Raw genomic sequence first — 8919 nt, forward strand, 5'->3', positions numbered from 1 at the left:
TACTCATAATAGTAAAAAACAAAACAAAACAAAAAAACTCTAAGCAGTTTATGCAAAAACAATAAAAATAAAACCACCTTCAATTTTTAAAGAAGTTGTTTTGTCCCCAGCCTCCTCCCTGCCGAGGGCTACAAAGGCCACACTGAGAGCAAGGACCACCCCTTGGGCACCTTTGCCTCAGTCTCCTTCTCCTGGGGCTCTTCCCTCCCCTCCGCCCCCACACTACTAACTGCCTCTTTCCCCTCAGCCACCATGTCCTTTTGTGACATCAGAGGCAGTTTGTAGCTAATGGCAACAGCACAACCTTCCTAGACCTGACAGTTGTGGGGGCACCACAGCAGTGAGTTGCTTATTATTAAAAAATATTTACAGTTCAACCTTCATATGTACTGATACCTATTTGTGCCCCAACTTCAACCCACAAATATCTTCCGTCAACTGGCTTCTGAAGGTAAATTTCAACAAGCGTAAATCTACAAACATCCACCTGCTTCAGCCTCATGGCATTTCACTGATATCTGAATAAGAACCCATTGGCTTCCACCCACTAACATCTTCCAGGTTCAGTTAGGTCCATCACTAGATGTGAGCCAGTTTCTGACCGTGGATGCCAGCCACCTTCAAGCCACAACTCTGCAAGTGAACTTGCCTTATTATTGTTCCACAGCATCCCACAGCCAGACGATTGCTTCTGTCCGTCTGCTGATTCCCCTTCTCCAAGTGGCAGAGTGAGCGATACTTCCTGTCCCAGCTGTTGCCCACTGTGGTCTGTTGGGAAAGAGGAAAGGGCTCACTTTTATACCCACCCAGTTGCGATGTGAATTTGTGATGTCACAGGTAGTCCGTAGCCAATGGCAACCACTGGGGATGCACCACCAGAATCTCCTCAGGCCTCACAATGGTAGGTGCACCTCAGCAGTGATTTATTTGCATGCTTGTTTATTATTAGAATCAGAGAACTGTAGGGACCCTAGGAGTCATCTACAGGAATCATAGCTGAAGAATCTCTGACAGAGGGCCACCCAACCTCTGTTTAGAAACCTCCATTGAGGAGAGTCAGCCACCTTCCAAGGCAGCTCATTCCACAGTTGAACAGCTCTCACTGTCAGAAAATTCCTCCTAGTTTTTAGTCAGAATCTCCTTTCATGTAATTGTCATCCATTGGCCCAGGTCCACAACAACTCTCTTCCTCTCCCGTGTGACAACATTAGCTGGAAAGGAAAGGGGGGAACCTGGTCTCTTCCTGTTCCCAACATCCGTGGAGGCAGTATTGCAACCCATCCTGTATAATACAGGATCGTCCTATATTTCAGTGTAAAATGCTACATCCTGTATTGATTCATTGCAGGACACAGTTTGCCCCCTATTTCTGTATTCTGCTGCGCACTCTTTCTCTCGGCCAAGTAGGGGATCCTTTCCTCATCCTCCCCCTGAGGAGGACCGAATCAGGGCAAGGCTTTCATGATGTTGCTTCCAGTTCCCTGCAGTTTTGGCTGAATTAAGGCAGCCATCTGCAGCCTGTGAGCTCTGGGCCCCGTCCTTCAGAGAGCAACAGGCTCTGAGGCTCTAGAAGCAAGCCGCTTTGTGTCAGCGTGGCCCAGAAGCCCCATTTCTGAACAAAGTTATGATATTTGATGTGATATGATAAAGCATGACATTTGAAAGAGGAGGGTGGGGAGTGAAATAGTTCTCCACAAGGATTGCTCTCCACCTAATATTTTCTCTCTCTTTCAGAAATTTAACAAAGCTCATTCCCTCATCAGAATATGCCCTTCCCCATTTATTATTTGCTGTACAAGTGCATATACAGTGGTACCTCGGGTTAAGTACTTAATTCGTTCTGGAGCTCTGTACTTAACCTGAAACTGTTCTTAACCTGAAGCACCACTTTAGCTAATGGGGCCTCCTGCTGCTGCCCCGCCGCCGGAGCACGATTTCTGTTCTCATCCTGAAGCAAAGTTCTTAACCTGAAGCACTATTTCTGGGTGAGCGGAGTCTGTAACCTGAAGCGTCTGTAACCCGAGGTACCACTGTATGTGAAAGGGTACATGAAATGTCACGTATTTAAGCTTTGTGTAGCAAAGCACAGACAGATTTACAAATTCATGTGTATGTGTGTGTGGCAAATTCCAGAGGGGCCACCCTGTTAGGCTGCAATAGATTGTAATGCATTGCTTTGTCTGCACCAGGTGAAAAAAAATCCACCAGTGCACCCCCCCCCCCATATTTTGCCAAACTATGGTAGCAACTCTAAGTGGAAGCTGCTCCACCTCTGGCTTCTTGGCTTCTTACTTAGAACTCCAAGGGGCGGCAGCACCGACTGACAGCTTCCTCCTCTTTAGTTTCAGTTTTGCAGAACACAGCAGGGGGGAGGAGGGTCGGGATAGAAGCAGAAGGAGGTGGTTCTGCCTGTCATTGGCTCAGGTGGCACCTACCCTTGGTTCCCCTGCCTTCTGCCCTCTGGAATACCTCCTCTAAAAGTGTAGGCCATAGTTGAAGGACCTGCAGGAGAAGGAAACCACAGGAGCAAAATGCATATGTTTTTATGCTGGAAAGCTCTCCAGCCAGGTAAATTGCAAACGTGGAAAGGCAACCCAAACATAAGCCGCCTGTGGTATAGTTCAAGTTTCTGTTATGAGAAGGGCTGAACAGCAAGGGGCAGCATAAGACCTTCACACTCACTCCTAATTTATGAAATGCGTAATTGTCACCAGAGGGCAGCAAAGGAGCATTAATGCTTGCTGATGTGCAGCCAGTAGATGTGTTACAAGAGAAAAGGAGCTGAAGAGGGTATGGAGGGCATTCAGAACTGATTTCTTCTGCAAGGTGATGTTACCTGTTGCAGAGCTGGAAGCAGGAGTGGAGCAGTCTGCCTCAGAAGGTGGTAGACTCTCCCCTGTTGCAGTTGTGTAAGCAGAGGCTAGATGACTACATGTCGGAGATGCTGTAGCAGTGAACTTCCTACATGGACAGGGTTGAACTAGATGGCGTTTGAGGTTCCTTCCAACTCTATGATCCCAAAATACCTATTTGCAGCAGGGTTGACTCACCTGTGGCCTGCAAAATGTGATTGGACTTCAAAACCCATCAGCCCTGGCCCCTAGTCAGGGATGATGGGAGTTGAAGTTCCAGCAACATTGGGTGAGAGGGAGACACACAGGTGAGCCACTCTTGCCCTACGAGGTCAAAGTTCTTTCAGCGTCTTTCAATGCACCTTTTTTTTTTTTTAATGTTCATATTAAACATTAGGTAGAAAAGGCTTGAATTATCCAAAAGCATAGCTGCCTGAGTTCTCTCCATGAAGCTTAAAAGAAGTTACAGAGCTTCCTTTTACTGAGGACCCCCCCCCCCAAGTGGTGGCTGTTGTGCATTGCAAAAAGGCATAGCAAAAGGTAGGAGGACCAACACTAGGTGGAACCAGAGCCAATAACAGGCAGAGTCAAGCAATTCTGTCCCCCAGCCAGCTCCCTGCTGAGTTCTATGAGGGCAAAACTGACACCAAGGAAGAGGACGCAGACAAGCAGTGCCACCCCCTGAACTGGCTGCTTGTAAAAAAAAGAAGACAGGCAGGTTAGAGCTGGCTGAGAGCAAACTGAGGCTGAGGGGGCAATGCTCCATTTGCCCTAATAAACCAGCCTACACTGGGCTCTCCAGACTGGGTTTTATGTTTGGCTTTCCGTAGGCGTTTCCTGCAAAAAGTCATTAGTGGTGGATTGATACTGGACTGTCCGCACATCGTTCTGTTTTATTCGTTGTTCTGCGATGCCTCACTAGTGTTCCCGTCCAGAGAGGCACTATTCTGCTGCAGCACAACGAAAGCAGGATGAAAAATAAACTGGGACGTTCATGGTGCAGAAAGTTACAGGGGAATGTTTCGGCTCCGGAACACTTGAAGGCACAAACAGTTATCAAAAGTGAGACCCCATATAACTGCCCCTGATACCCTCATGAGGAAATCATCAGGAATGCACAATAAAAAAGTTGTTTGGGAGGGACCCTGAGTCAGACCAGGGGCCATTTAGCTAACTCGCTGCTATCTATCCTGACTGGCAGCAGATCTCCCCAGGTAATGTTCTTTTCCTAGCCCTTCCACCCAAAAGGCTTTTGCTGGCAACGTCAGAGATTGAACTTGGCCTTTCAAACATATGCTCTGCCACTGAGTCATCACCTCCTCTGGGATTATTCCTAACCTTTTCTGGGTTCACCCTGTCAGCTTATCAACTGATACGCCACACGTGAGCTTACCTGCGAGGGGATTGCTTGGGTGCACATACCCATGCTCTGGTAACCATCCATTTAGACCAGGAGAGGGGATTTCTCTCTCCCCCCCCCCCCGATGTTGCTGAACTCCCATGAGCCCTAGCAAGCATGCCAATAGCCATGGAGGATGGGAGTTGTAGTTCAGCAACATCGGGAGGGCCAAGATTCTCCACACCTGATTTAAAAGTACGTATTGAAAAATGTGTTGCCATTAAAAAAGACCCAGATGCTACCATTGATCCAGAACAGGGCTGCAAGGTTATTAACCTGGGCAGTTTGATCATATGGTGCCTGTGTTTTGTCAGTTGTACTGGCTCCATGCTGAATTCTGGTCCCAATTTAAAGTGCTGGATTAAGCCCTTAAAGATCTCAATGGCTTGGGACCAAGTGGCCTGAAATACTGTTTACCTCTATATTCACTTACCTGGAACTTAAGTTCCTTTCCAGAAGACCTGCTTCAGTGCCTGCACCCAATGGAGGCGGGTCACCGCTAGGGAGAGGGCCTTTTCAGTAGTGGCACCCCGGTTGGGAACAGCCTTCCCTGGGAGGCTGGCTTGGTGCCATCTCTGTGGTCTTTGAGACCTTTCTGTTCATCCAGGCCTTTTAAATAACTTATACCCAGAGCCACTCAGTGTATCTTGTGGAAGATTGTCAGTACTGTCTATGACACTGACTGGCAGTGTCTCTCTCTCTTTCGGGCAGAGAGTCTTTCCCAGCCCTACCTGGAGATGCCAGACGGGGACTGAAGCTGGGACCTTCTGCATGCCAAGCAGATGCTCTAGTACTAGGCTAGGGCCCTTCCCTGTGTGTGCTGACTTCGGAGTCAGCCCCATTGGCCTCAAGGGGACATACTTCTGAGTCAACATGCATCAGACTGAGCAGTAAAACAGCCCTCACTTAGCGCAATGACCTCTTGCAGGGCTGATCTTGGGGAACAAGAAGTTTTAAAAATGTGGCATACTGAATCCGTTGTCTGTTGAGCAAAGGGTGAGCTTACATCTATATAGAAAGGGAAAGGTGTAATGTTGCTTTATCTGTCCTTGCTTTAGGACAATGGAAGCGGAGAGAGGGTGGAGAGGCTGGTGGGGTTCTGACAAGTGTTGATCTCTGAGCTAACCAAGCCGAAGAGCCACCGCAATGGTACCCTGCTGTGCAAACTGCTGCTTATAGGAGACGTTGTCAATTCAATCTCCTGCCAAGTGTTACCTGATTTAAAGGGAGAGTCGGTGGAAGCACCCGAGGAGCCTTTGGTGCAGAAAGAGATTGATTATGGAATAAAATTATAACATTACAGCTCTGAGCATGTCTTCACACCCAATCTGGAGAAGATGATTGCATCCCAATCAGTTTATGGCTACCAGTTTTCAACACCCCCCCCCCATCTCCGACCCCCACTTTAGCTTTTCTCTGAAAATCTTCGAGGAGGAATGAGTTGGTCCAACATTTTTCTTTGGAGGTTTTTAAAACCTGTCTTTGCTTTCCACCATGGACAGCTTGACGGTTGCATTTGTGCAAAGCGAGGAAAAGGACAAAAAGCAGCTGCAAGTTAAGGGTACAGTGGTACCTCTAGTTATGAACTTAATTCGTTCCGGAGGTCTGTTCTTAACCTGAAACTGTTCGTAACTAGAGGCGTGCTTTCGCTAACGGGGCCTCTTGCTGCTGCTGCACCGCCAGCACACAATTTCCGTTCTCATCCTGGGGTAAAGTTCTCAACTCGAGGTAACTCTTCCAGGTTAGTGGAGTTTGTAACCTGAAGCATTTGTAACCTGAGGCGTTTGTAACTCAAGGTACCACTGTAATGGTGGCACTTAATTCTTTGGGCTTGGTGGGTGGGTGCTGGATGTAAGAAACTGTGTGTATTCTGAGTTGGTAAGACTTGAGCCCACAGCAAATCCTGCCGTAGTACTTTGGGATGCCAGGCAAAGGAATTCTCCAAGGAGCTCAAGGGGGTGTACATGGTTCTTCCTCACCTCCTTTCATCCCCACAACAACCCTGTGAGGTAGGTTAGCCCAAGGTCACCCAGTCAGCTTAGTGGCAGAGTAGGGATTTGAACCGTGGTTTTCCAGGTCTACAGCTCAGTACTCTAAGCACTACCCCACACAAATGCTGGCTCCCTCGGCCTGAAAGCGAGATGAGCACCGCAACCCCATAGTCACCTTTGACAGGACTTTACCGTCCAGGGGTCCTTTACCTTTACTTCTTTTTTTTTTTACAACACACTCTAAAGGACAGAAAGAGTTTGTTCCAGGAACCCCTGGCAAAGAAACCCATGACACCAGTTACTTCAGAAGTCTTGCACAACAAAGCTGCTTCCCCAGAAGTTCAGACTTCCTGCAGTAAGAAAAGTGATGAGGAAATGCTCTGGGCAGTGCAGGACAACACCTGCTTAACACAAGTAGTCTAACTTTTCCGCAAACAAATCAGAATGAATGCTCAATAAGTCATCTGAAAGTGACCTTAGTATCACATTAAGGAATGTCTCAGTGGGAGTCAAGCTGTGAAGCACATCTTGTCTCCTTGGTCTGATCTGTCATTTGATGGCACACTTGAATACACACAAAGTGGACAGACAAACAGAGGTTTGCAGCCGGGGGGGGCAATTTCAGGTGTGGAAGGGCGAGATTCAGATCAATGTTCAGAAGATCCATTCAAGATGAAATTACAAAAAGAATATTTGTCATGGGGCAGTTCATTATTTTCAATATTTCATTTTATTCCTTATTTCTCCTATCTCATAATGAACCCAGTCATCCACACAGGACAGTCACATACCTCCCTTTTTAAAAGCAAAGCTCACCCAACACAACACCCCAATTGTTTTGCAAGCATAGCCAGTACATAAGGCTGCCTCCAAACTGTCTCTATTTTGTGGGTAGGAGTCAAGTACATCCTGGAAATTTAGGTTTGTGCAATTAAACTGCTCTGTCACCCTAGCACAGCAAATCTTATTTAGAAAATAAACTGACTTTTTGCCATTAGGAAAGTGATGAGAAATGCACAGAAACGTGTGAGACAAATGAAAGATTAGCAGGCATATGTGTAATAATAATAAAGATAATAATTTATTATTTACACCCCGCCCATCTGGCTAGGTTTCCCCAGCCACTCTGTAAACACCCTGTATGCAAATCAGAATGAATACTGAATAAACTGAATGCTGAATAAGGAGATCATCTGGAGGAGACCAAAGTGAATATTTGGAACAATAGTCAGTCACACTCAGGGTTTATCCACACTACTGAGCTAGCCAGATATGGATGCTCTGGTGCATAAGACTGTGGTGAGGTCTGGAGCACGAAATATCACCCCAAATATCACTCCAAGGCAGGGGTTTCTGCTCCTATACTTTCTATATTTCTATGGGCTCAGACCAGAGCAGGACTGTGGGTCCTTTGCCCTCCCTTCCTCTTGGATTCGTGTGTACTTCAGCAACAGCAGACAAGGAGCAGGAAGAAAAGGACTCTCTGTATGGGGAAGACTTTCATGGGAGCAATGTCACATTTATATCTTCCGTGGTGTGTCTCCCTCGTTGCATCTATTTGTGTGTGCTGCGGGGAGGCAGCGCTGCACGAGACAGCGCACTGAAAGGCACTGTCGAAATTAGAGGTCTCTCTCTGAAGCAAACAGAACTTTGCAGCTCGGACTCATCTCTGCTAGTGCCGATTATTTAAGATGATGTCCCTTGTCAGATTCAAGGCCTCGCGTGGAGGCTGAAGAGGGGGGGAGAGAGAGAGATCTCAGCCACCAAGAAGATTATCTGGATGTGACAATGTTCAAACCCACTGGGCCCTGCCACGCTGCATTATTTAAGCCCAGTAACCAAATTTAGTAACCAGCCCGCAAGGCACTCTTGAGAAAAATGCGGTTTCCAGAGATTCATTTCCCAGCAGTGGTGAATCTGACCACAGCTACGGGCTTCTCGCTTTAAAGGAGCCGCAACACACCGCTTTCTCCCTTTGCAAGGCACGGACTAATTCTTCAAGGACTGATTTAAACCCGGCGGTGTAAAGTTATATCATCGCCGACAGAAATCAGAGTGGCCGAGAGAATCCCATGCATGCAAAACAGCCTGGCCCTCCCTCAACTTTGCACCATACTTCTCCAGAAATGTTCAGAAATGTCAACTTCTACTTTTAACTATGGATCGCTATGACAACTCTTCCCATGAAAAAGAGGACGTGCCCTGGAAAAAGGGGACACATGGCAACCCTACCCCCCCATCAACCTTTGACAGGGGACTGCAAAGATATGTAGGGCTGCCATATTTTGAAGAGCAAGAAAGAGGACACTATGACAGCCATTCAAAGCTAGGAATTGCAATTTGTCTCAAATTTTACCCATGAAAAAGAGGACATGTCCTGGAAAAAGAGGACATATGGCAACCCTAGAGGAATCTTGCTCATATAGAAGACCAGGAGAAGCTGAGCTTTAGGTGACTGCCACTTGAAGAAATTGGCAGAGCCTGTGTCCTTCCAGAAGCTGTTAGAATACAACTGCCATCACTCCCCTCCAGCATGGCCAATGGGCCAGAGATGATGGGAGTTGTAGTCCAACTGCATTTGGAGGGTGAGAAGTTCCCAATCCCAGCTGTAATGAATGTTCATGTCCATTCTTGGGAAGGAGGAACCTCAAAGTGGGTGGGCTCCAGAGTTTGGCAT

At 47.2% G+C, this 8919-nt stretch overlaps 1 long non-coding RNA gene across 1 annotated transcript; it reads left to right on the forward strand.

Annotated features, from left to right (window-relative positions):
- The first annotated feature begins 762 nt into the window (after window positions 1-762).
- LOC308474233 lies at window positions 763-5551 on the forward strand. Its single transcript, XR_013984596.1, has 2 exons — window positions 763-901; window positions 5310-5551. It is a non-coding gene; the product is annotated as an uncharacterized lncRNA (long non-coding RNA).
- The last annotated feature ends 3368 nt before the right edge of the window (window positions 5552-8919 follow it).

The sequence above is a fragment of the Podarcis pityusensis genome (assembly GCF_964106645.2).
Source record: "Podarcis pityusensis genome assembly, chromosome: 3".
Taxonomy (NCBI): domain Eukaryota; kingdom Metazoa; phylum Chordata; class Lepidosauria; order Squamata; family Lacertidae; genus Podarcis; species Podarcis pityusensis.